Source organism: Engystomops pustulosus, chromosome 1 (genome assembly GCF_040894005.1).
Source record: "Engystomops pustulosus chromosome 1, aEngPut4.maternal, whole genome shotgun sequence".
NCBI classification, from domain to species: domain Eukaryota; kingdom Metazoa; phylum Chordata; class Amphibia; order Anura; family Leptodactylidae; genus Engystomops; species Engystomops pustulosus.
The window spans coordinates 236,417,769-236,443,534 of NC_092411.1; the positions used below are offsets into that span (position 1 = coordinate 236,417,769).

At 38.7% G+C, this 25,766-nt stretch overlaps 1 protein-coding gene and 1 long non-coding RNA gene across 4 annotated transcripts in view; one reads left to right on the top strand and one right to left on the bottom strand.

The window, feature by feature from the left end:
- Nucleotides 1–25,766, top strand: part of NR3C2 (nuclear receptor subfamily 3 group C member 2) — a 237,031-nt gene that overhangs the window by 125,046 nt on the left and 86,219 nt on the right. The window lies entirely within an intron of this gene.
- LOC140106195 (uncharacterized) lies at nt 1,217–7,573 on the bottom strand. The gene is made up of 3 exons (XR_011850734.1): nt 7,499–7,573; nt 5,752–5,914; nt 1,217–1,459 (listed from the first exon to the last, which is right to left on the bottom strand). It is a non-coding gene; the product is annotated as an uncharacterized lncRNA (long non-coding RNA).

A 25,766-nucleotide genomic window follows, 5' to 3' on the forward strand; every position in this document is an offset into this window, starting at 1 on the left:
AAAGGGACAATGGAGGGTAAACTCTATGAATGTGCTCAGGGGTATAACACTATCTCAACATTACTTGGGTCACATTTTCAATGTGAGCAGTTCATTTAAAGACTTTATAAACTGTGGTTATCGGCTTCCCCCATTCTACTTGGGATATGTTTCTAGTTAGATCATTAGCCCATATGCGCAGGGCATAATTCTTATGGAATTGTCAAGGTGTCTATACAGCATATTTAACCCCTTTTTCTTGGACAACACCAGTTTTTTTTTTTTAAGCTGAGTATCATAACTAGGGGGTTGCTTCATTTTGGTCTCAAATAAATGTTTTGGGCGGAAGTAAGTAAACATTTTTGAGTAAGAGATCTACAACTTGTCCCTGATATCTGCAAGAGGAGGGATATTACCCTCTGACATTCTCTGAGATATTAGCTGAAACCTGAGGAAATGGAAGGAATTTGGCATTAAATCTGTTGAAAGGCGCTCTGTCATCTCTAGTTGCATTTCCAAAATGCTAATTTTAATAAGCATGTGCAGATGTCCACATGCGCATAAGAAGCAGCATGGGTTTATGCTGTGTTAGCCCATATATGCTCAAACTAAGTAATGTGGATATGGAGGTATCTAGGGTCTCCTTTTCCTCTGTTTTCATCCACGGAAGCCTATGGGTGGCATTAAGCCACTGGGATACCCGTTGGAACCTGATATTACCGCCTCAAGCATGGAACACTCAGTCCCCCGGCAGTTTTTTGTTTAAGTATTATCTTGTGTTTCAACCTCGGCTGTCTGCAGTTCTAGGCTCACCATGTGGCCATTACGCTCAGCATTTAGGCCACGTCCCACTATGAGATATTTTAAACTTTAGCGACCATGCAGAGTGAACGTGAAGTCACCAGTGATCTGCTGTGGAGTGGAGACGCCACTCGGCAAGTAGAGGCAAGTATAGCATGAGACCCCCTGAGATATTATATATGCCAGACAATCCTTTTGATTGGTTTTACCTAACAACCTCAGTTAGGGACTTCATCGTAATTTGTTTCTCAATTTTTTTTTACCACAATATAAACAGACGTCTTTTTCAAGGGCTATTGACCAACATAGTTATTGCCGAAGATTTGTAAAAAGCGAGTGTAGTGTGAGATCAAGACGATTAAATATTCTATAGCCCTTTAAGAAATTGTTATAACTTTATTACAGTGAATGTTTCCAATACAACATATGTTTCCACTGTAATAGATGATAATAATGGGCTCTTCTTTGTGGTTAATGACAGCAATTACTAGAATACATCTTGAGGAAAATCAATGGAATGCATATTTTATTGGAAAGTTTGAGATCCTCTTTACATCCTTTGAAGTACAGGTAAACCTGACTATTTACTTTTGGAGTAATCACAGTTCGACTGATCTTGTTCAGTGGAGGACAATATACTTGCACAGACTTTATCTCTCAGTTGGTTGAGTGTAAAGCCCTAGGAAAAAAAAGTTATTAGTATTTCTGCAATCAAAGTCTAGTCAGACATTTGTGAATCCAAAGCACAGTGTAGTCTTGAATTCTAAAGCGGCGAGTTTATAAAATATTTAGGAAGCAAGCTTGGAGTTGTAGATATGACTCCTCATTTTTCTTCTCTGCAATGCAGTTACAGAGTTGTGCGCAGAATGTGGAGGGGAAAAGGCTCTGGCAGCCGTCTATGAGAATAACAAAGAACCAGCAAAGAAAAACAAACCGCCAAAGAAATTAACTCGCAGTAACAATAGGCAGCCTATGGCTGGATATTGTGACTGGGTTTCGAGTATACATATATGTCAGTCTCTGAGGGATCTCATCTTTCTGCATTATCGCTGGGAAGTGATGTGTTGTTTTGTCTTTTGTAAGTCGGGCTACGGCTTTGTTTAGAGATATTCTGCTTATCCTTCGAGGTGGCTGAAGTGTGAGAATGTAGATTGCAATCAGCAATCATTGATTGCAATTATTAATAGATTGTTCATTAGCTTGGCATCATTTCTTTACGGCTAAGTCTTGTGTTGGGATTTGGCAATCTGCAAACTTTTCCAAAGTTTTTAAAATTGATGACAATTCACAGACTCGTAGCGGTTTAATAAAGACTGGGGCTTGCATTGGAAACCCTTCTCAAGGCCAGCTCCATTTAGCTATAATGGATACCACTTTCTGGCATAAATTATAGCAGGTGCTCATAACCCCTCCTACAAAGCCTTGTCCTGTGCAACATTTGGAATGGAAGTATATCCCACAAATAACATAAAATATATGATAAATGCCTCCCATAATGCATAGAAAAATCATTGGGGGTCATTTACTAAGGGCCCGATTCGCGTTTTCCCGACGTGTTACCCGAATATTTCCGATTTGCGCCGCTTGTACATGAATTGCCCCGGGTTTTTGGCGCACGCGATCGGATTGTGGCGCATCGGGGCCGGCATGCGCGCGACAGAAATCGGGGGGGAGTGGCCGAACGAAAACCCGACGTATTCGGAAAAACCGCCGCATTTAAAAACCGAAAATGTGTCGCTTGGGGAGCGCTCACCTTCACCTTCTATGGGATGGTGCATTCCGGGGCGTTAAGATTATTTTCGGCGCTGCAGCGCCACCTGGTGGACGGCGGAGGAACTACCATCTTAAATCCCAGCCGGACCCGAATCCTGTGCAGAGAACGCGCCGCTGGATCGCGAATGGGCCGGGTAAGTAAATGTGCCCCATTATCTTCTCAGGAGTGGGCTCCCTTAATTTTTTCTATAGTGATGAACTTAAAACAGGTAAAGCCATCAGTAGGGTGGGCTTCAGATACCTGAATCGGCTTTAATCTGTGGATTGAGCTACAAGCAAAAGACTATTGTAAATCACTGGTTTTGTGAGAAACTTATTACTGCTCCTAGTGGAGAGGCAAAGTTGGTCGGATATTTGTTAGAGCACCTTCAAAATTCTAATGCATTACCAGCATACCATAGTACCTATCACAAGTGATACAAGATAGACAGCCAGTAAAGTGGTGGCAAGATCATAGGTACATGAAGTTCCTAAATAATCAGGAATTGTTTGAGGAATATCCACAAGAGTTTCAGTTATCCATCTGTGCAAGGTGCTGGACAAACAAGTCTTATCCATGGTGGCCACTTCCCTTGTTGTTGGATTCAATAGTCTACTAACTTCTTGATGCTACAAGATACCACAGGACACCTTTGGGACACATATTCTCCCATGGTTCAGAGGTGTTTTGTTGGCACAGTGAAGCACCTACACAATATTAGTTATGTTTTGCCAGATCATCATTGTCCTGCTGTAATTAATCCCGATGATCATTAGGAGGACCAGTAGACAAACATGAACCAAAATATAGATGTAGAAAAAGGAGGCTTCATCAGATAATGAAAAATAGGATTTTCCAATATTTTTAGTTACTTTTCTGAATCACATCTACAATTTCTATTTTTTGTCGCTATCACAGCGCAATTATAACCCTTTCAATGGCCAAATTATTTCTGCAATTGTGCCTTTTGTTTTTGAGGTTTTAAACTGGTCTCATGTTTTAAACACATGAAACAGAGATGGATGTGAACATAGAAAGATAATGGGTGAAAACACGTGTGCAGGATTCTGTCATGGATATTTTTGGATCTTATCAAAATAGTAGGACTTTTACACTAGCATGTGTTGGTCTCCAGAAGCTATAGAGATCCCATTTATACTACCAATTCTGTATGACTTATAGCAACGTCAGGGTATGCAGATGTGCTATAAAAGACAGATCTGAAGCTGATATATTCTCTAATATGTAGCAACTAGCACTATGACTGCTTTTGGTTTCCTGCCACTGCTCATCTATTTCTCAGCTGAGGTTGTTGTAAATCATTGGTCATCTGTTAGAGTTAAGACGTATGTTATTTTCTCCCATGAAATGATAAACTTTCAACAAAGCACCTGTTTCTGCACCTGCTTATTTGGCAGGTTTCTCATAAATTGTGCTCTAGATGCTACATTACATTAGTTTTTTTTCTTTTTCTGTACAGCCTAATGTTACACGAAATTTGCTGATATAATGGCCCACGGATGTGAATTTGTCACATATTACAAGATTATTGTAAACTTGTCAAATTATAGAATGATTATGTCTTGGTAAAAAAGCAAAGTTCCTTATCTTATAAACTCTAAGAAGGGAAGCGCTTGGAAACGGGTGAATAATTTGGAGGACAAAATGGAAGACAAAGATATCCGTAGATTTACACATTCACTCTTAGGCTTGCTGCTGAAGGGTCCAACTTCTTTTCTATTTTCATGGGCATCCACCATCAGATTAGTGATGGTAGATGTATCCTAGTAAGATGTTCCTGAGGAACACCAGTTCTCAAGACTTCTTTTATTATAACTCTATATTGCACAATTGCGGAATGTAGAGTTATAAAAGTAATGCAAAGTAGCCTCGGGTGCTCAGGTTACATCAGCTGAGCACCCAGTATTTTAATGCATGCACTCCCTCCGTAGCGCTAGCGGGTGTGCATACCTGAAAATACTGAGTTCCCTGAGGCGCTTGGGTGACGTAGCCGGAAAAGAGTGCGCAAAACGGTTGTGTTTGTTTGTGTACCACACTGTTAACACTCTCCCCTGGTATATATTTTTCATAAAAATAAAAGAGGAAACTTAGGACAAGCAACAAGAAGTGGGTGAGTGCCGTCCTATCTTCAACAAGTGTTTTACAATATATATATATACAGTATATAGGACCTTCCGTACAAGAATGTTGTGGTCCAAAGGCTGAACTGTGTAATTGGCTGGACATGACCAGTACAAAAGGTAAAAAAGAAAAGAAGAAAAATAAGGTAAACCACAAGTTGAAATTTTCTGCAAAATAATATTTGGTTGTTACGGGTAACAAACCTATTGTATTATTCACATATCTGATGAAGTAACTGAATAAAATGCATCTGGAGATGTATTTTAGTCACATCAAAAGCCCAAACTATGGCTTTCATTTGTATCTCATTTTGGAACCTCATAGTTTATAAAGGTTACTTGAGTTGCCAACCTATAATCCTCATTGTTTATCCATATAAAGGAAAAATTGGCTTATAGGAGGGAGAAAAACATGTAATAAATAGAGAAAAAGTATTGGCATTGCTTTCTTCTTCCTTCTTCTGCATGTACACCTGCAGGTTGTGTTATTGGAAGACTATGAATAGTGGGCACATATTATATGCACCTGTGCTTGTAAGCAGAACACCCTTCTTCAGGCTCGTATGTAGCTACTGTATATACAAGTGACACTTCTCATAGGAATCTGTGGTGTAGACAAATCTATTCTTGGTCCTCACCCTAGATGTGCGATTTACTGTTTGTGAGAGCATGTGATATATATATATATACTATTGCTGTATGTACCGGATATAAATGCATTTAGAAAGCTGATATATAATAGTATTTGTTTCATGTACAGACTTCTGCAGGTTGCTGCGTGCTCTGCTGCTGTCCTCTAAATCAATCTGCCGTGCCCTTGAAGAAACACATAAAACATCCTTTTCCTTTCAGTTATTCTCTGCCACTTCCACCCACTTCCCATATGTACAGTTTCTGCAGCTCCTTCGATGAATTATAAAACGAGGCACAAATTCATTATTTTGTTTGTTTCATTTTGCAGCAAGTCACCTTTTATGGCTGAAATATTGGTATTACTCATTGATGCAGTGATATGAGTCTATTATTTAATACAAATGACTTTATTTTTCCTTTTGCAAATAAGACAACGTCTCTTACCTCTCGCAGCACGAGGAAACATCGTAGGGTTCATTAGTCATGTTTAGGGATTACAGACTTCACAAATGTAGTCAGTCACCTGATGGCTGGGGGACTTCAACAACAGGAACAGCAGGAATTGATCCACATGGTCCCTTCAAGAACACTTTAGAGGTTGTCCCACCTGTAAAAATATTATCATGAAAAATGTACTGTATGTGCTTGAAAAAAATCAATAGTTTGGCGCCACCTATTGTTCAGGAATTGTAGAAACCTGTTCTTGGTTTTTATAGGTGGGGATCTCAGAAGGTAAGGGGAAACCAACTGGGAACTTTTATAGGTCACAATATTAATTGTGGCTCCTCAAAATCATTTCTAACATTGGATTATCACAGCAGAAGCAGTCATATCTTCTATAGAAAAAATCATTTCTAATAACAGATAAGGTAGAATCCAACTCTGAGCCCCGAGACTTTTCTAGGGATATCACTGTGGATCGCACGATAGGATTTCTCCCTCCCATATCGAGAAGCAAATGTGCAAATATGTTTTCCAGGGTCAAATAAGCCATTGCCTTGAAAGTCAGCCCCTTCCCTTTACATTAATGTGTAGAAGCCTAGTGACAAGATGTGGAATAATGTAGCATTGAGGCAAAGTTTTTGTAATCCCACCCGGAAAACATATTTGTATATTTTCTTTTCCAGAATCCCCAGTAGGGCATGCATGACCTTTAAAGGAAATCTACCACCAGGATGAAGGATTGTAAACCAAGCTCCAAGCTCCATTGACATCTATAGAGTCTGGAACCCCTGAGGCTCATTTGCATAATTTGTGATACCTGAGAAGGTCCTGAGAAGTTAAAAGAAAAGCAGAACCTGCCAGAGGGGGCACCCACCAGTCAGTGTGCTTGGTTTACAATTCTTTATCCTGGTGGTATATTTCCTTTAAGTCATTGTACACCTACCTTTATAGGTGAAATCACCACATGGCGAGATAGAGGAGAGATCTACAGCATAAAATGGACATGCTGCAGGTTTTACAGTTCACACATAAGGAGGAATTTTTGTACAGTACATTGGCATATTGAACCCCAGTGTTATTCCTTCTGTCAGTGTGCTGCACCCTGGATATACTCTCTGCCCCATCACACCCAAAGCTAGGAAAACCAACTAAAATGTCCTAATGGAGCTTTCTACACGCCTTGTCTGCCAGAAAAATGGAGAACGGGGCAGGTTAAAGACAACCCCCCCGCCACCACCACCACCACCACCACCATGGTGTCATTCTCCAAATTAATCATATCTGCAATGTGTGCACATGAGCCTAGGAATTAGCCAATTCACTGCTGATTTTACACACAGATATCATTTTGAAAGTCTGCTGCATCATACCATATGCATCTAGTCTGAGGCTGAATACATATTAATTACATCAAACACATCATAAGATGCACATTGATCATGATATGGGTTTTGGTTGTGTTCATTCAGCATGTAGTTGTTGGAGGGGCTGTCACAGGGCTGTTATTTATATCATTTTCTTGTATGTAAACGTCTTTCACATTGCTTTTTTTAGTAACCTAAAAACAAGTTCCAGTCCCCCATGCCCCTGGCTTTTTGTGAATCTCCAACACCGACTGTCTAATTATTACTACATTTCTATAAACACCACGGCTTGAAGAAAAGATGCTTTAGAGCTGCTATTTTCACCTATGTGGATGAAACAGAACTGACTTTGTTTTTAGGTGAATATATTTTAGCAGATTTACCTGCAGTCATCTCACAACTAGAGATGATCGGACCTGAACATTAGGTTCGGCGTCCTCTGAGATTCTTACCAGGACATGGTACTTGATAAACTACAGAGCAGCCAATTTGGCAGCTTTACGTCCTTAGCAACAAGGCATGGTTGTGATTGGCCAGGTGGACACCGATCGAACACACCTGGCCAATCACACTCATGCCTAGTTGAAGGGGTGTAAAACTGCCCGATTGGCTACTTGGTAGCCCATCAAGCACCATGTCTGGATTAGGTGGAGCTGCTGAACAGAGGATGCTAAACCTAAAGTTTGGGCCCACTCATCTCTAGTTACAACATGTTGTTCCAAACTCATCACAGCTACACCTGTAAATTGTATTTGCATAAAGTTCAGATTTGTTGTAACTTTACAACCTTATAAAATCCCTCTTAACACTGCATGTCAGCTGATGGTTCTTTCAGTTCCTCTTTGATGTCTAGAATATAAATACATTAAGTATAGGTTTAGACAGCAGGAAAACGCATCCACCAGAAAGCTGAGACTTTCTTTCATTGCTACATTCTTCTCCATATTGTTCACACTGGAGCCAAAAAAAAGTTAGTTTAGTTGAAATTCAGCTTTGGAACTTGTACACAACCTCCTGGAATTAAGTTTTAAAAAAATTCTTAGACCCTGAAAATAGTATTTAACTATAAATGTCCTGAAGGACCAGACATAACAGAGAGCAGAAAATTTTCCAATTGGACCAGAAAATGTATTTCAGCTGCTTGCCCAGGTGACCGAGCCAAGGCTTGTATGGGATCCAGAGACACCGCTCCTTGTGGATTCTGAGGACAAGCAGCCCAGCTGTGTTCTGCAGCAGGAGAGGACTTTACAACCTGAAAATTTATACTTTTTAGCTTTTATGTTAAAGGGGACATTTAGATCTGATATTCACAAAGACAGAGCAGCTTCTAACTGATCAATTAAATAGTTGTATATAAAGGATATAAGCTCTCTGCTGCCTGAGAAGAGCTGTAGAATGGCACCCCTCCATCCCATCCCTTTTCAGGTCCTGCTTTATAGCAGGTGAATGTGCTCCTGATGCTGCCCCCCATTTTCCTGCAGGTGGTGCTGTCTAAGGCAAGAGGCTCAACCCCACTCATGGCTGATACACCCCTATTGCATATTCTGCCTAACAGTGGCTACAAAATGAGAAAGGACTGCTTGGTCTATAGAGATAGGCACGTCACACTTCATGATATATATAGAGCAGTTGTGACCTGTATATAAAGTGTACCTCCCCTTTTAACAAACTTCAAAACTCAATAGTCTGATGTCTGTACATGAATAGTAACACTGAGTCTGGATATTATCTGACTTCTGTAACTACAACTACAGTGTCTGAAAATGCGCTGTCCTTTCAGAGCTGGTGGGTAGAAACCTAGCTCCTGTGACTCGCTGCTCCCCCTCCCCTCTGTGTAGAGTTCCCAGGTAATCTAACACCTCTGTGATCTTCTGTCCTTCTTAGTAGCAAGATGGCATTCACCAAAGACTGATAAGAATATTAGGAAGGGAGGATAAAAGCCAAAAATCTTTCTCTCAATATAACAAATATTGCAAATGCTCTTTGGTTGCAAGTTAGTTACCTGTTAAAGACATAAGGTACAAGTAATATATTCCCTTTTGAAAATATTCTTTTATAAAATGAGTGTCGATAGATAGTTGATGGATATCTACAGATAGAGACAGAAGATAGATAGTAGCCTTATAACTATCACTGACCACAGTGGATCCAGGCAACTATATAGAACCCCAGCATACAGCTCAGTGTAACGTCTATATGTGATGGCTGGGTATATGTACAGTGATATCCTGCAACAAATGAATTACACAATGGATCGTCTTCAAGGCTTGCAATACTTTATTGTGTTGTATTTTATCCATTGCATTAGGCATTTTCTAAATACAGTCCCAACAATTAACAATTCCATCACATTGGCAGCGACGTGGAGGAGCATTGTTCTTTAAGACCTTTAAACATTATTCTATTTCCTTCAAATTTTTAGTTCCCACTTTGCGGCAAGGAACAAATTGGCTGTGAGCAATTGAAGCCTTGGATATCATCAGCGCTGAGAATCAGTCCCATTGCTGATTACACACACTAGCGGCTTCAATCAGTGCCCGCAGTGTGGAGGAAATGTAACTGTAAACTATGGGCAGTATGCTGGGAAATGTGGAAGGCCGGCCAAATTGGCAGCTTCCTTTTAATTGTAAGTCTTAGCCTCCCAGAATCAGAGATGTTAGTTCTTTTATACAACGTTTATTTCACCAGCTTTTATGGCTTCAAGCTCCACAATCGTGTTTCCGAACCATGCTGCAGGATCGAACACGGATAGAACTGGTTATAAAATCTAATGAGACCTCATCCATTGGCTGAATCCAATTTAATAATAACATAACACATTTGTGGGGAATTACAGAATCCTAATTCCTGCTCCGTACCTTGTGATTGGATTGATGTTGTAGCATAAAATATGTGATCTGCTGACAATCGCTTGTTTGCCAGGTTATTGCTTGCACAGTTACAAAGGCCAATATTTGAAATGATGTGTTCCTAGGAACGGGAAGTAAGAGTTCCCCTGCCAATTAAGGCCACCTTATAGGCGTGTGGAGGCTTATAACCATTGATGCTCCACTGGGGGATTCTGGGAAAAGATGCAAATACGTTTTCGAGGATGGGATAAGGAAAGCCACGCCTCTTTTAGCTACCTTCTAAGGCAGCTCCCTTGACATTAAGCATGAACTTCAGGATTAACACCAAAGCAGGAAATCTATTCCAGAAGGAACAAATTCCCAACTGTAGACAGCAATGTTTCGATGTAGTTGCATCTCCTCAGTACAGTACACTGCTAGTCCTTATTTTGAGAAAGGGTGCTTGACCCAAAACACATCAATTGGACATTCAATTTTCTTTCTTACCAATAGTATTTTTATATTGCGGAATAATTGTTACCTTATTCAAGGGTTATACACACAACAATCAAGCGGGCGATAGGTGAGCACCCCATTGGGGAACAGCTTTTCTTTTCCCACTTGAATGTATGTTATTACCAAGTACCCTGTGTGTATTTTCTTTTCTTTTGTGCAAGTATATAAATGGCAGAGAGAGCCATTCCATAAGTCCTGTAAGAAGTGCACCACTTGAGACACTCAGGGGTCCACACAGACCCCATTCTTGTGATCAGTGCAGGTACTTTTCATTGGACCCTTTATCAATAAGACACTTTCCCCTATCCTGTACACCAGCTGTATATCGAGATCCATGTTTGCAGGATTACATTTAGAGTTTGAAGATTTCTCTTTGCTATGATCTGATGTTTGCCATCATAACAGCACGGAAGCTCGAAGAATTGAGTCCGAACTACTAAAGCAATGAATTCTCTATTGTGCCATCATAATTCTGTCAAATGTATTTTTCACCAGCCCTTGCTGACCTTGCAAGTCTTTGTTCCAATGTTAATTACGCTGGGGGCTGCTTTTATTAAGTAGGACCATATAACCCTTCATTGTAGTCGTTTTCTAGAGAGAATTGCAATGCAATGACTGGAGGAGCTGCACTATTGCTGTGTTTTATACAAAACTATCTCTGAGGTTACTACACTGTATTATTCATGACATCAGTTGTAACTTCTCTAGAACTTCACTCTCAACTTGGAAGGCAGTAATATACTGCGTAAATAGCAATTTACTAATATAATATTATTTCAGTATTGTCAGACCTGAATTGGAATTTGGTAAAAATTTAATAGAAGGAAAAACTATCCTAAAACTGAAGTGTTAGAGCACCGAGGACATTAGAAGTTCCTTTCAGTGGTGTGACGTCTAGGTGACTTCAGGTACAAAAGGACAGAACAGCTCCTAAGAGTCTTTGGTGTATAGACCTTGCTAATTTTCCAAAAATGCCAGCTCTGCATGTTCTGTTTCTACGGGAGACTGAGTCACCTAAATAAATGAACAAAGAATATTGTTTCTTTTTTCTTTCCAAATGGGAAAGCTCCTCAGGGTTTAATTTCTTTAGAGAAATCTTTTGCATTAAAAAAAGTTGAAGCCTTAATATTTTCTTGATTGCAATTCAGACCTCTCCATAAATCATTGAAGTCGTGTGGTGTCCTTAGCTTTAAGGTCAATAACGTCCATTCATTGCTGAGTTTTTTTTTCTTTAGCATAAGGGAAAAATGAACCTGGAAATAATATGTCAGCAATTTGGTATTTTAATGCAGTGACTTCATGATCTAAGAATAGTTTGGTATGTATCACTTTCAATAGTTTATCCTATTCACGTTTTGGAAGCTAGACTATAACAAAAGTGAATGCCAATGATGTTTGGCACATAGGTATGAAAGCTGTCTTGTATTAAATTTGACTTTAAGTATAATTTCCTATACAATTAATGTGGCAATCAGCGCAAAAACATAATTCCACTTTATTCTGTACCGAATTGTACCTAATATTATAGTTTACATGGGGTTATAATATGATGGCATTGTTAACTACTTTTCAAGTCAATGGAGACCAATGTATCAATACAAAACTATATACAGGCAGTCCCTGGGTTACATACAAGATAGGTTCCATAGGTTTGTTCTTATATTGAACTTGTATGCAAGTTAAAACTGTATATTTTATAATTGTAGATCCAGACAAATTGTTTTTTTTTGCCCTAGTGACCCATTGGAGTTTCAAAATTTTTTGCTGTAATTGGACCAAGGATTATCAATAAAGCTTTATTACAGACATCTTACAGCTGATCGTTGCAGTCTGGGACTATAGTAAAGCATCCAGACAGCTTCAGAGGGGTCCGTCTTTAACTAGGGGTCATCTGTAAGTCGGGTGTTCTTAAGTAGGGGACCACCTGGTAGTATTGTTAATCATTCCCATGACAACCTAAAAGTTTGAAAATCCAATTGTCACAGGGACAAGAAAATGTTCGCCTCGCCTTATACTTACAAAATTCTCCTGTTCCGACTTCAAATTTAACTTAAGAACAAACTAAAGAACCTATCTTGTACATAACCCATCAACTGTCTGTAGTACCTAAAACATGACCCAACCAGCAGAGGGAATTGGGGAAAGAATAATACACCTTAAAGGAAATCAACCATTTGATTTGCTGCATTATGAAGCAAACATACCTTGAGAATGCTGTAGCTTCACTGATGCAGCAGCATATCTTGTTTAATCCCTGAGTTTGGTGGTTTTGCTGAAAAAACTATTATGCTATTATGACATTCAGTACCTTGGGAAAGCTGGATTGTATGCGCTTTGCAGTACATAAACACATTACATGAGTTCTCTGCACTGTTCCAGACAGAACTAATCAACCTGAGCTGGTTCACTCTTACACAGCAGCTGGGGGATGGAGCAGCGATTGATTACTTCTGCCTGTCAGTGATTACATAATTCTCATGTGGGCTTTTATCCACTGAATTCTAGAGGGAGGGTCTGCGGATCCCTCTTATTTAGCATTGCAGTAGCCCACAATTGTTAAGCCAAGACATTTGAGGCATTTGTAACGTATTTGTTTTAGTAAGTCTAATAAACTTCAGATAATAAATACTGTCTCAAACTTCACATCTTATTAATAGAAGGGTCATGAGGACTTCTTACAATGCGTCCTGAATGGTGGTGATTACTTCCATCTCTCTTGTCATATTGGATCTAAACTTGGGAAGCCCTACACTGAACTGCAAGGAAGCGTTATCCTCTACTGTCGGTATAAATCATAAACTGGATAATTATTTCTGTATATGACAAGGATGGTCTGTTGGCAGGTGGTGGGCTATTCATCATTATACGACACATCACTGAAGTATAAGTGATAGATGTAGAGTTAACTGACGCCCAAGCTGGATTGCCGTAGGGTTATTTGTCTTTTTAGATTGGGCTATGCTGACTATAACTAAGTAGCGTTCACTAATGAAACATTTTTAATTTGTTTTCTGAAATTAAAGAGAAATTCCACGTGTGCTCTACTGTACAACCATATCTAAAGAGGACGTGTCATCTCACCTGACGTGTCTGTCTTTGTGAAAGATTATACTCTAACAATATAAAGAATCTGTACAACTTGCATTTTATATCCTTAAAGGGGTTTTCACACAAACAAAAGTGGAAAACTTGCTGATCAGTGGGGGTCTCAAAGACTACCACAGATGACGAAAAGATGGGTCCGATGGGGTCCCACGTACCTCTGTCGGACCCCTTGCAGCTCCTCAGACTAATGTAGCAAACGGCTGCGCATGACCCTGCTGCTCCAATAATATCTATGGAGCTGACGGAAATCAAGGTCATCTGCTTCATTAGTCTGACGGAGCAATGAGGAGTCCAATGGGCCCCTCGTTTTTCGTGATCTGTGGGAGTCTCAACACTGAGACCCATACTGATCAATAAGTTAGGCCCTATCCCGTGGATAGGGCCTAATTTTTGTTTGTGGGAAAACCCCTTTAACTCTCTGCTCCTATATTAGTGCATAGAGAAGGATAGCTGTATGTAGCTGAAAGGACTGCCTACCTAGCTTCCCTTCATATCTTTATCCTATTTGTTGAAAAACAACTAAAAGCAGTCCCTGACTTAAGACCACATAACTTATAGAGTCCAGTCTTTCTCCCTGGGAAATAAACCATGCTAGCTTCCAAATTAGGTTGTCTACTGCTGTATACATGGGGTCTAGTATAAGGTTATAGCAGGTACAACAGCATTCTGGGCTTTTTAGCACCAAAATTTTGATTTTTACTAAATTAAATTAGGCCATTTTATGCTATACTAACCTATTAAATGGAGAAGTTTCTTAATTGGAAAGAGATGCTTAAAAGAAAAATTTTGCACAGAAAATTAGTAAACAAGCCAAGAGTTGGTAAAAAGAATCATCCGGCATGAGTCATAGACTGTATTATTCAATCTTTGTATGTGTATACTCAGGATGTTGTGTTACATTGCATTTACCACTATCCATGGTGGGAAAACAATGTTGTATAGTTTTTTTTCTTCTCCCAATAATATATTGACTGGGATTTTCCATAATACAAAAGTAATGATATGCAAAAGTATAAGGTACAGAGTTGTAATGAGAAAAAAAGAAAAAGTTGGATTTGCTGTGAGCAACTCTAATGAGAAAAGGCAAATCTGTAAAATTGCCAAAAAAGCCCACATTGAGAATGGTGTCTCAGCCCCACAAAGCAAACTAAGGAAAATTCTTTCATTCATTATCACTTACTTCAATGGAGTGAAGCAGGACATCACAACAGCTCCCTATGTATAGCCAAACTCTCTTACCTTATACCACTGTAAACTGTAGCAAATTTAGGTTTCCGAATAGGCCACTTATGACATGACCTTCCCTCTTTTTCTTGCTGTAATAAAGAAATACAATTCCTTTAGAGAGGAGAAAGACATTATTGGTATGGTATAGGCAGTATTCCACAGGGATTTCAGAACTATTACTTTAGATTGAATTCAACAATGAAAGCCATTAGCGGATAATTAACCAAGTCAAGTTTGATTCTAATAAATGTATCGGCGTGCATCATTAGCTGTGTGTTAATAGGCTTATGCCTCTTTCTCTCAATTTACGCATGAAGAAATTGGCTTTGTAAATTATTTTTCCAACAATATTTTGTTATTCCAGTACTTACCTCCTTCTTGACCCACTTAGAGCTGTAAATGGTGTATCAGTGATGCGGGGATGCTATGGTCATAGCTGCAGGCCTGTAGTGCACAGGGTGGCACACTGGTGGCACAGCCGGTGTATGAACAGCAGTTAATTTGCCTTTGCAGCGCCTAATGAATGTATTTGACTTTGTACGTTTCAGCTTTTGTAGCGCTCACATGCCTCCACAATGTCTATGTAACCTGCTGTGCCGGGAAAAATGTTAACTACAGTACCTAGACGATGACGTTTTCTACCTTGTTTGTTTTTTTTTTTTTTATACAGTCAACCTTGAACAATGATTTTTCCCTTTTCAATTTTTTTTTTCCGCCTATCAACTAATCTAACACATTATGCACCTTTCACTTCAGAGAAACAGCATGTTCCAACCTTGGTGGTTGAATAAAGTTTTGTAAATAGATATTTGTTTTGTGTTACCTTTGGAGTGGTTGGGAATTTATAACACAATGTTGGCGCTAGGAAAAGTGAAATCTAAATAATAATAATTATTATTGGCCTTTACATGCTGCTTGTTGCCTGCCCATGGAGAGGTAGGCACTTCTGGTCTAAACTAATGATTTAGATTCTTTCTATAGTGAATGCATACATCACATTTCAATGAATATTTCTCAGCTTTAAAGCTCACTCCTTCACAAAAAAAAGATTTATCCAAGAGACCGCAGGTCTGGGGAAAAAATCAGACATGCACAGTGTCATAAAGACAATAATGGACCAGTGAGCTATTCATGGAAACCGGGGATATCATACTGAAGAAAAGTCCATTGCATACACATGGTGGCATATATAGGTCATCTCGGTGAGTTCCTTATGGACCAATGCAGGCGAGTTTCTGTGTGGAAAATTGTTCCTCAAAGTGAAAAATAAAATAATGATCAGGTTACTTTTCTCATGCATCCTCGCTGATATTTTTGCATGCAGTCTTTTACATTGAAGCTTCACTGAAGATCAATCTCCAGGTATTTCTGCAGAATATGGGATATGTCCCAGATCACATAATTGAGTTTGTACACCAGAAAACAGGTGTACAGGCCCTGAAATTGCAACTACAGACGGTCCTACTTAAGGACACCCGACTTACAGACGACCCCTAGTTGCAAATGGACCTCTAGATATTGGTAATCTACTGTACTTGGCCTGTTTGGCTACAATAAACAGCTATGACAGTTATCAAAGGAATCTGCAATCAAGCTTTATTGTTACTCCTGGTTCTTATGACTACCCAACATTATTAAAATCTAATTATCACCGAGACCAAAAAAATGTAGCTTTGGTTACAATGATAAAATATGCAGTTTTGACTTACATAGAAATGCAACTTAAGAACAAACCTACAGAACCTATCTTGTACGTAACCCGGCCTGTATTTACTCTCATGCCAAGTGGGCATATAGGGATGTGAAGGGGGCCATGCCCAGCGACATAGTTGGCTGGCGAGAGGCTATAATGCAATTCTACGCCAGGCAATTCTGGCCCACAGCACCGATGGCTGTTGGATATGTCAGGAAACTGGAGCCTCCTGCAGGTAGCAGGGTTTATCACGCCTGTTGCGCCAGCAACACCCACTTCCCATTTTGTGTAGAGACCTTCAGTTGGGAAGATTGGGTACCGGGACTGATATGAACTAGGATAATCTTTCCAGAGTGTTACATAAAATGTAGCCAAGTTCTGCAATAGTTTTCTGCTAAAAGTAAAGTTATCTATATTACCCAGTTATTTAGTTCCTTCTGGAGTCCTCCTTCTATGTGCGGCTTGAATGCATTGTGTAATTGTTCATTAAATTCTTTCAGTGGGTTCCTTTTGTCTGTTTTGGCAATAGAAAGGCTTTTCTCTGCCCATTTTTTCATAATTTCATATTTTTTCCTTTTCATCTGAGAAGAAAGTCATTGCCATGAAAGAGACACGGTACAATCCAAACAACATCATGCAACACATTCACTCTTAATTAACAAGCTTATTAGTAAGGGGGCCGAGGCTGTGATTTCTGGTTCTGTGGAGAAAAAAAAAATCTTACATCTTCCTTTGTCAAATTCATTTCTCTTAAGGTGCATTTATAATATATCAGATCAATCACCAGATGCTGTTTAGTATGCGCTGCCTGGGCTCCATCAGTGGCACAAAACTCTGAAGGTTGCACTGGCATGGATAAAGTACAGTGGCTTCCTGGAATACTGAAGAGGCCTTTCATAGTCAGAAAAGCAATGTGATGGATATGGACACTCTCACTTTTCAAGTTTTCCAAAGGAGAGTGAGTGCACCTTGACACATCTAAAATATTTTATATTGGTGGAATATTCTTAGATACCTCAAATAGGCACTTTATATGTTTCAAATTGTTAAAATCTGATCGTCTGTAGCCTTTGTAATACAGATCTGCAGAAAAATTTGGAAAATCTGAACACCACAAAGTGATCATCTCTTTGTGTTAATTTTAGTTCTTTAAGGGTTTGTTACCGCTACACTTGGTTTACATCTACATCTGAATAAATAATGTGACAAGCCAAGTTATTTTTCCATGGTTGCAGACCTGATGGACCCCATTATAGTCAAGGGAGTTTACTAGACACCCCTATAGGAAATAAACTGGAAATACAGATGTGTCCTCAACTTTCCTCCTGGATGGACCTTTATAGATATGTGCAGGAGAACCATTTTATTATATTATTAATATCTCGGCCCACACATAGTGCTATAAGACGTTTAACTTGTAGGAAATCTGCCATCAAAGTCAATGCATGATAAACCAGGGGCACTTACTCATAGATCCAGGCTGTGGTAATCTTCTAATATTTGTTATCCATTGCCTCCTTCCTTCTAACATCAGCTTTTAAAATTATGTAAGTGAGCCTGTAAGGCTATGGGCATATTACAAAGCCCTCTGTGCAGCAAGTGTCAATCTCACCATCCCCCTCCCCCTGCACTTCCTGTAATCTCAGCATTAGTGAACACACAGTTGGAGGGGGGAAGTGCTTCTTCTTAATGTAACAGTCTGCAGCACTAAAGGGCTCTGATAACACACCCATAGTCTCTCAGGCTCATTAGCATAATTATAACATTTAATTTTAGAAGGGAGAAGATTACCACAGTCACAGTGCCTGTATCTATGAGCAAATGTCCCTGGTTTAGCCATGCTTGATTTTGATGTTAGATTTTTTTTAAAGCCCTAATAAAGCACTACAAAAGTTTACTTCTGTATCACAGAATACAGTCATCCACTTGTTACCTATTATTTGTATTATATTTTAGGACGCACTACATATCAGATACTAGATATAATATAAGCACATGTGTTGTATAGACCATAATGTAGTACAGTAAATTGTAAATCTCTTCTGTTTATCAAGGTCTATAAACTAGTGTAAAGTAGCAGCCAATCAGTTTTGATTTTATCATGGAAGAATATAAGCAGAAATATGTGATTGGCTGCTGTAGGTGTCTGTTTTGCACTAGTGTTTATGCTCCGTTAATTTTTTGTCAAACATGTAGTGGTTTACTCCACAACAGCAATTACCTAACTCCTTATCTAAAAGTTGTAAGTACTAATTTACTGAACTATTTGTAAGCATAAAAGTCCGGCATTTGGTCTCTGACTCTCACTTTTCTGTGTTTTGGATGTGTAGAGTAGCAGTATAATATATATATATAGTGCAGACCGTATGAGAAGTATAATATGGCTGACCCGGTTAGGGTATTGTACTTACCCTGGTAAACTATCCTAACTGTGGCCAACCCATTTAAGCGCTGACTGCTTTTGAGAATTTTATGTTCCCATCACTTCCAATACATTTCTCTGTGACAGCTGTAGCTCAGTAGCACATTTTCCGGACACATAGTCCATTGAATATAATCAGTATTCTGTCTCTCCTGTACGACCTTGGTCAGTTTTGATACGTACCTCTAGTATTGTTTTAATTTACTGAAAACTGTGGTTAGCTGGAAGACTTCCATACTCCTCATGACTCTCTTATCCGCAGAAAACTCAGTCATCAGTGTAATTAAGTTTAATTAAAGTGTGTAGAAGTCTCTTCCGAATCATATTTCAGGGAGGCACACATGTCCTCCTTAGATTTGCTGAAATTATAATGAGTCACATCCTTCAATGGGAGTTCACAAGTTTCACCTTTCTGTTAGGTAGTAAACATGATGCAAGAACTGCTAAATATATAACTCTGCGATTCTAATTTCTGGAACACAAGAGCAATAGTAGTAACCTGCACTTGGCTGATTTATTCTAAGGCTTGGGTCCTCCTAAGGTAAAATGTCTGTAGCCATCTTATTGACAGACTCAAATCATCTAATTTGCTTTGCAAAAGCATTAAAATGAAAACATAAAAAACAAATTCGACAGGATGGAAAAAAGTATCCAATCACATGGAGCTAAAATTATGGGAAAATATTCATTTAAGTGGTTAAAGTGATAATATAGTATAGTTGGTTCCACAGTAATAAGTTGTGCATACCGCAGTATACTCGTCTATTTTTAGTTTGTGACATTCCCTTTAAGCGGAGAACGTAATGGAAAGCCCATACACAAGTGTAAACTCTGCCTAATTCTGAGCATACAAGTCTAGTGGGCAGACCAAGTTAACGATTGTACTCTCAGTGGAGGCAAATAATTGGTAGCGTTTATATAATAAAAGGTTATACAATTTTCCTACATACTTTCTATATACAATTCCTGATTTTCTAGAATTCTGCTTGCCATTATTCTATGGGACACTTCATTGTTTATTCCAATGCAAAGAAATATGTCTGTGGTCATGTGATGTCACACAGGTGCATGGCTCGTTAGTCTCACAAAGAGTAATCAGAGCTGTGTGATATAACGAGTCGTGCACCTGTGTGACATCACATGACCAGAGAGTTCTATCCACTGGAAATAAACATAGAAGCTTTCTATAGAAGCTTTTTAGCATACAAACAATATTAATTATCTTCTGAAAGGGATAAGTGGTAGGCATGTACATGATCGGTCCTCTTTAACTTTAAAGTGGTATTCTAGGAATAGGAGTCTGATACAAAAACATATAATGCTATAAATAAATAAATAAATAAATATAATAAACCATAATTTCATTAATCACAAAACAGAGCTTAAAAGTTTGTTTTTATGATTTACAAAATGTTATGGGCTTTTTAAAATAGGATGGCCGCCAGAGGATAACCACAACTCTCATGATCCCTCAGTTCTCAGTAACAGCTCATCCATCTTATGCTTTGCTGCCAGTGATGATCTTACAGACTGTCCTGCTTTGTTAATTATGTGTAACTGCCATCACTGCACATTACATCACTGAGATTGGTGTCACCACAACACTGGCCATACTGGACGCACTGCAACCAAACAACTACAAAGCAACATGATGATCACATGACTTGCCCAGGCAGGTGCAGGACATGTGATGTGGACATGTGACCAGCAACCATTTCTGTCCTGTGTCTGCTCCACTGCAACAAAATCAATAGACTGATTAAAGGGCCGGTAGCATTTTAATTCTCCATCACAGTGTAAGTCTACAGCATTTTCTGCAAGGGGAGAAATATTTTAAATAACAACTATATACATATTAGCTTATATGAACCATTTGAATATGAATTATACCTATCCCTGGAATACCCCTTTAAGGATCTAATATTGGCCAAGTAAACAGCTAACTAAAAAGTAGATGTATTTGCTTTTAGGACAGAATTTTGTGACTGGTAACAATGTTGTAAACTGCAAACTTGCACCAAGGTTTCCTTTTCTGCATTGTGTATTAGGGAAAGATATTTCTGGGCATGCTCTTTGAACATGGTCCCTAGTGTAAAAGTTCTACTTTTATTGTGTTGCCTAGTAACCGTTGAGTGTTTTAGTTGTATTTATTGTTTTACGTATCGATAATTATCTGCATGATATAGTATCACTATTGTAGTGGTTAAAAAAATGACTGTAGCATAATAGAGCCATTATTTATTTAAAAGCTTTAAAAACTCAGGGGTGGGGAGAAAATGTTGCCTTTGAATCAGCGCCAGCAAAGTCCAGGTGTTATTGTTCCTTCCAAGTTAAGGACTGGATGTCGCCTCTAGCTCTTTTTTTACTTTTGTGTTGATGGCCAGAGGGGTTTGGCAAAGATGGCTGGAGTGACATTCCCTGGCTCCGCTACATGCAGTCATCATATAGTGGGTTATTCATAAAGCGCTGCTCTGAAATGGTAGAAACTGGTTATGAATTACAGGAAAAGACTGTATTGTGCTAGGTAATTGCAGTAGTAAATCATGACTATATTCTCTCATTTAATCAGTGTAAATTAACAACTGAATGTCCAAGATAAGTATTAATGCAGGCAGCGAGAAGCCGCGGCTGATACATAGTATTGTTGCATTTGGCGCCTTCTACTTTTGTACGCATGAAAGCGCAAAATGTATTGTACAAAATGCTATATTTACTATCTATAGCTACTTTTTAAAGTAAAAGATAAACTTTTGAAGCAGTTTTATTTCAGAAAAGGTGATAATAGTGAACTTTGTAATATATTTCCTTAAAGGAAATATACCATCATATTTAAGAATGATAAACTAAAATAACGTCATCCCTAGCCCTTCTGACTCATTAGCATAATTTTACAAATTAATTTTAGAAGGGACGAGGCCATGGATAACAAATATATGAAGATTGTCACAGTGCATGGATATATGAGTATATATGCACCTAGCTTCTCTGTGCTTTTTCTGTGCTCCTTCTTTCTCCTGTAGTGAGCAGTGTATCTGAAAACCTTTTGAGGTCCATCTGAAGTAGATAAGCCTCCTTATCTGTCTGAAGTAGACCTTTCCATAATTAGAGAATGTTTTCTATGATTCAGCTGAGAAAGTTATAATATCCAGGGACTGTCTGTAAGTAGTTAAGTCATTAGACACTTTTTCAGGTTCCTTTCTCTCTTAGATGTCAGTGGATACAGGACAGAAAGACGATTTCCACAAATTGCTTCAATAAGGAAGGCAGAGAAAAAAACAAACCAGAACAGATTTTTTTAATATAAAGTATATAATAAGGAATGTATATTGTCATCTGCACTATTAATTGTTGTTTAAAGTTTAGTTTACGCTTAAAGAAAGATACATAGGGGAACGTTAATATTTTCTTAACCTAAAGGGGTATTCCCATCTTGGCATTCACATTCAATTTAATTCATTTGCCATGTTTAAACATTTCTTCAATTGGATGTTATTAAAAAAAATGTTCTTGTGGGAATATAATTTCGTATAAATGTCTCCATGTTGTCCCTTAGAAACGAGATAGCTTCCTCGGCTACTACAATTCTACTTTTCATTTTATTACATCAATGTTTTTACATTTGCCGTACGGGATATTTGAGCTCTGATCACGTGACTAGATCTTCCAGCTGTGTGAGGTGGAGCCTCTTGGATGCGGCGCTTTCATATTGTATGCCCGCTTGTATTTTATTTAGACCTTGACAAAGACATGTCTGTGAGGCTAAGCTGTGTGTTCCTGATGGTTTTACCTTTTGGACAATAAAGAAGTAAGTTTTACCTCCAGCTGCATTGTGCTGGACCTGAGGATTTTGCTCCTTGGGTTCCTCTGTAAAGATCACCACATATTTTGGCAACGGTGGCCAGACATGAAGAAATTGAAGAAATGTTTATATATGGCGGATTAATAAAATTGAATGTGAATACCCAAATGAGAATACCCCTTTAAATAGGCACAGAGCATTGGTTTAAATGGTTAAAATTTTTGCTCAGTTAAAAGTTTTTACTGCCGCTTCCATTTTCTTGAAAGGAAGAGTGGATGGGCATCGGAATTGGCATTGAAGCTTAATGGAGCACACCTGTAGACATAAGTTTGATTTAGAAAAATCTTACTATCCTGAAATAGTAACAAAATAATGACATATTTGTACTAATTTAAGAAGTGCTGAATGCTTCAAGTGGTGTGCTTATGCATGTCAATGTCTCTTGTCATGCTATGTTGTGGTTTTGATACCTATATGATGTGATACCCTGCTGTGGCCGGCAACATCACTATATTCTGGCCACAGGCGCTTTAGTCACTAAGTTCTGCTCTTTTCCTATGGTAAATACTTTTATAAGGCCTATGATATATAGGCTACTACAGGCAATGTTTGTTATGGCTGTTCCGTGCTGGTGTGGAGTTATGCTAGATCCATCTGATACTTGCTGAGGAGTGTGGGAGGTTGTTGCTCTAGAATGGGATCCTCAAAGACTGGCCACGTTGGCAGCTGGTTTGTATGGCTCCCGTCAGCGCTGCCCTGCAGAGTTGCAACTGTTAAAAATGTATTATAACATTCTTACCATACTTCAGTGTGTATAAATTTATTACGAGATATTGAAATAAAAATCAAAGCCATTTTTTTTTCTGTAAGCAAGTCAGGAATTCTTAAAGAGATTCAATTTGTTTTCGCTCTGTAACCGCACTCATCTTGCAGAATAAGGAATAATTTTGCTTGATCTTCTTGAATAAAATCAGATTTTGTCAAAGAAGTTTTTTGTTTCTTTAAAAAAAAAACCCCAGTTGTATATTGATGTTATGAGATTCTCAGTAATGTACAAAACATAATTTACTTGTGTAGAATACTTGTGTATTCCCAGTAAATGAAATAATTTGTGATTTTTTTTTCCAGTATGTAATTGGCTTCAGTATCAGTTCTAAGAATTTTCAACATGACTGATTTGCCTGGTTTTGGCTTTCTTATGGTCTATACGGTATTGGGGCAGGGGGGGGGGGCAATAGTTTTTTTTTTTTTTTTTTACTCTAGATATTAAGCCACCTGATATATCATGTGTGGCTTCACCCTAAATCATGGGTGTATGGTAAGGCATATGACAAAATTTTACTATTGTCAAGCATATTGGAGAGTTTTACGCTGGTGCTGTAAACACCCTGTCCTCCTGGACACATGCTCGATACATCAGGAGGTATCCGGCTTGCAACAAGGTAGATCTATGCCAGGTCTTGTCTGCTGTAGAATTGCACTTTAACTAGTGTACAGGGGTGGGGGGCAGGAACTCCTCACACCGGCCTTTTCCACCACCAGACATTGCGCCCTCTATGCTCACTTGGCATGGAGGTGGCATATGATAGAAAATAATTCCTAGACATGCATCAGGAATTGAGACTATTGCCGAACTTGTACGCCGGAAAATAGGCGTACAACCGCTGATAAATCCTTCCACTGAGTATAAGTATTTAGATTAAAATGGTGGTTTCTTATTAACTTCTTTTTGGACACCTACAAAGGTAATTTGACCTATTAAAGCAGCTCAGAATAAAAGTCTCGTCACTACATTTGTAGACGATGGTAAGATTTAGACTAGACCTGATGATCTGGTCAAAGCCTTGACATGGTAATGGGCTCTTGTAACAATATCCATTTAATAAGCTGACATTGGGCTATTTATATTTATATTTGCTGCCAGAGTTTATTACTTTATTGGAAATACTCAGAAGTTATAGATGATATTAAATTGTATGCAATAAAAAGAAATATTTTGCTCCCTCAGTTTTCAGTCCTGCTAAAAAGAAGCCCAAATTGATGTGTTTGGGAAATGTCGAAACAGCTATGTAATGCTAGAGTTATGTAGATGCAGCTAATGTATGCAGCAGGAGTCACAGGAACAGTGAATATTGGTACAGTGGGAAGAGAAATGCACATGAGGAACACTTTAAGTAAAATGTATACTCTGTGTTATATAGGGCTAGAAGGGACTTAAGGATTTAAGAAGAGAAAATCTCTGTCATACCATAACATAACATTGTGCATTCATTTTGCCCAGAATATTTCTTTACAGAGAACTAGCCATTGCTCCTACCATCTCATATGGAATAATAATTCTGCAGTATGTTTTCTGAAAACTCTGCTTTATACTGTGCCTCTGTTATCACTTTTAATTATTAAAGGAAATCTACCATCAAACCAGATTACACATAGATCCAGGCACCGTGACTGTGGTAATCTTATACAGTATTTGTTATCCATGGCCTCCTTCCTTTTAAAATCAACTTGGGGTGGTTCCCAGAGCCCCTCTTTGCTGCAGATTCTCATTTACACTGTCTCATCCTCCCCCTGCTCCCTCTGCCTGCAATAACCTCACAGCAGCAGAGGAAGAATTGGAAGGGGGGAAGTGCTCCTGCTTAATGTATTATCTCAGGTGCCCCTAGTTAATCTTGCTTTATTTTTTAGTAGATTCATCCCTAGGTTAGATGTGTGTGTTATATTTATTATAGTGGCTTAGACTGCTTTACAAATCTGGCATATGAAATGTTAAGTTATGCAGTAAAAGTCGTAGAAAAGGTGCAAGTGTTTGTGCAACTTATTCCCAAGTATTTTCACAAGGGGACTTGAGTTTTTTTTTCGAATTGTCACAAATCAAACTTCAAAATCTTGATGCCATTGATGGTAGAACAATTGAAATTGGGGAATTCGGTAGATGCGAGAAGTTGCCAGCATGAATGCTGTACACATGAAAACAGGCCCGCTACAAAGATAAATTTTACCTCCAAGTTTATAGCTGTTACACCTTATTTAGTCCCTACAAAGGCTAACCCTCCCAGCC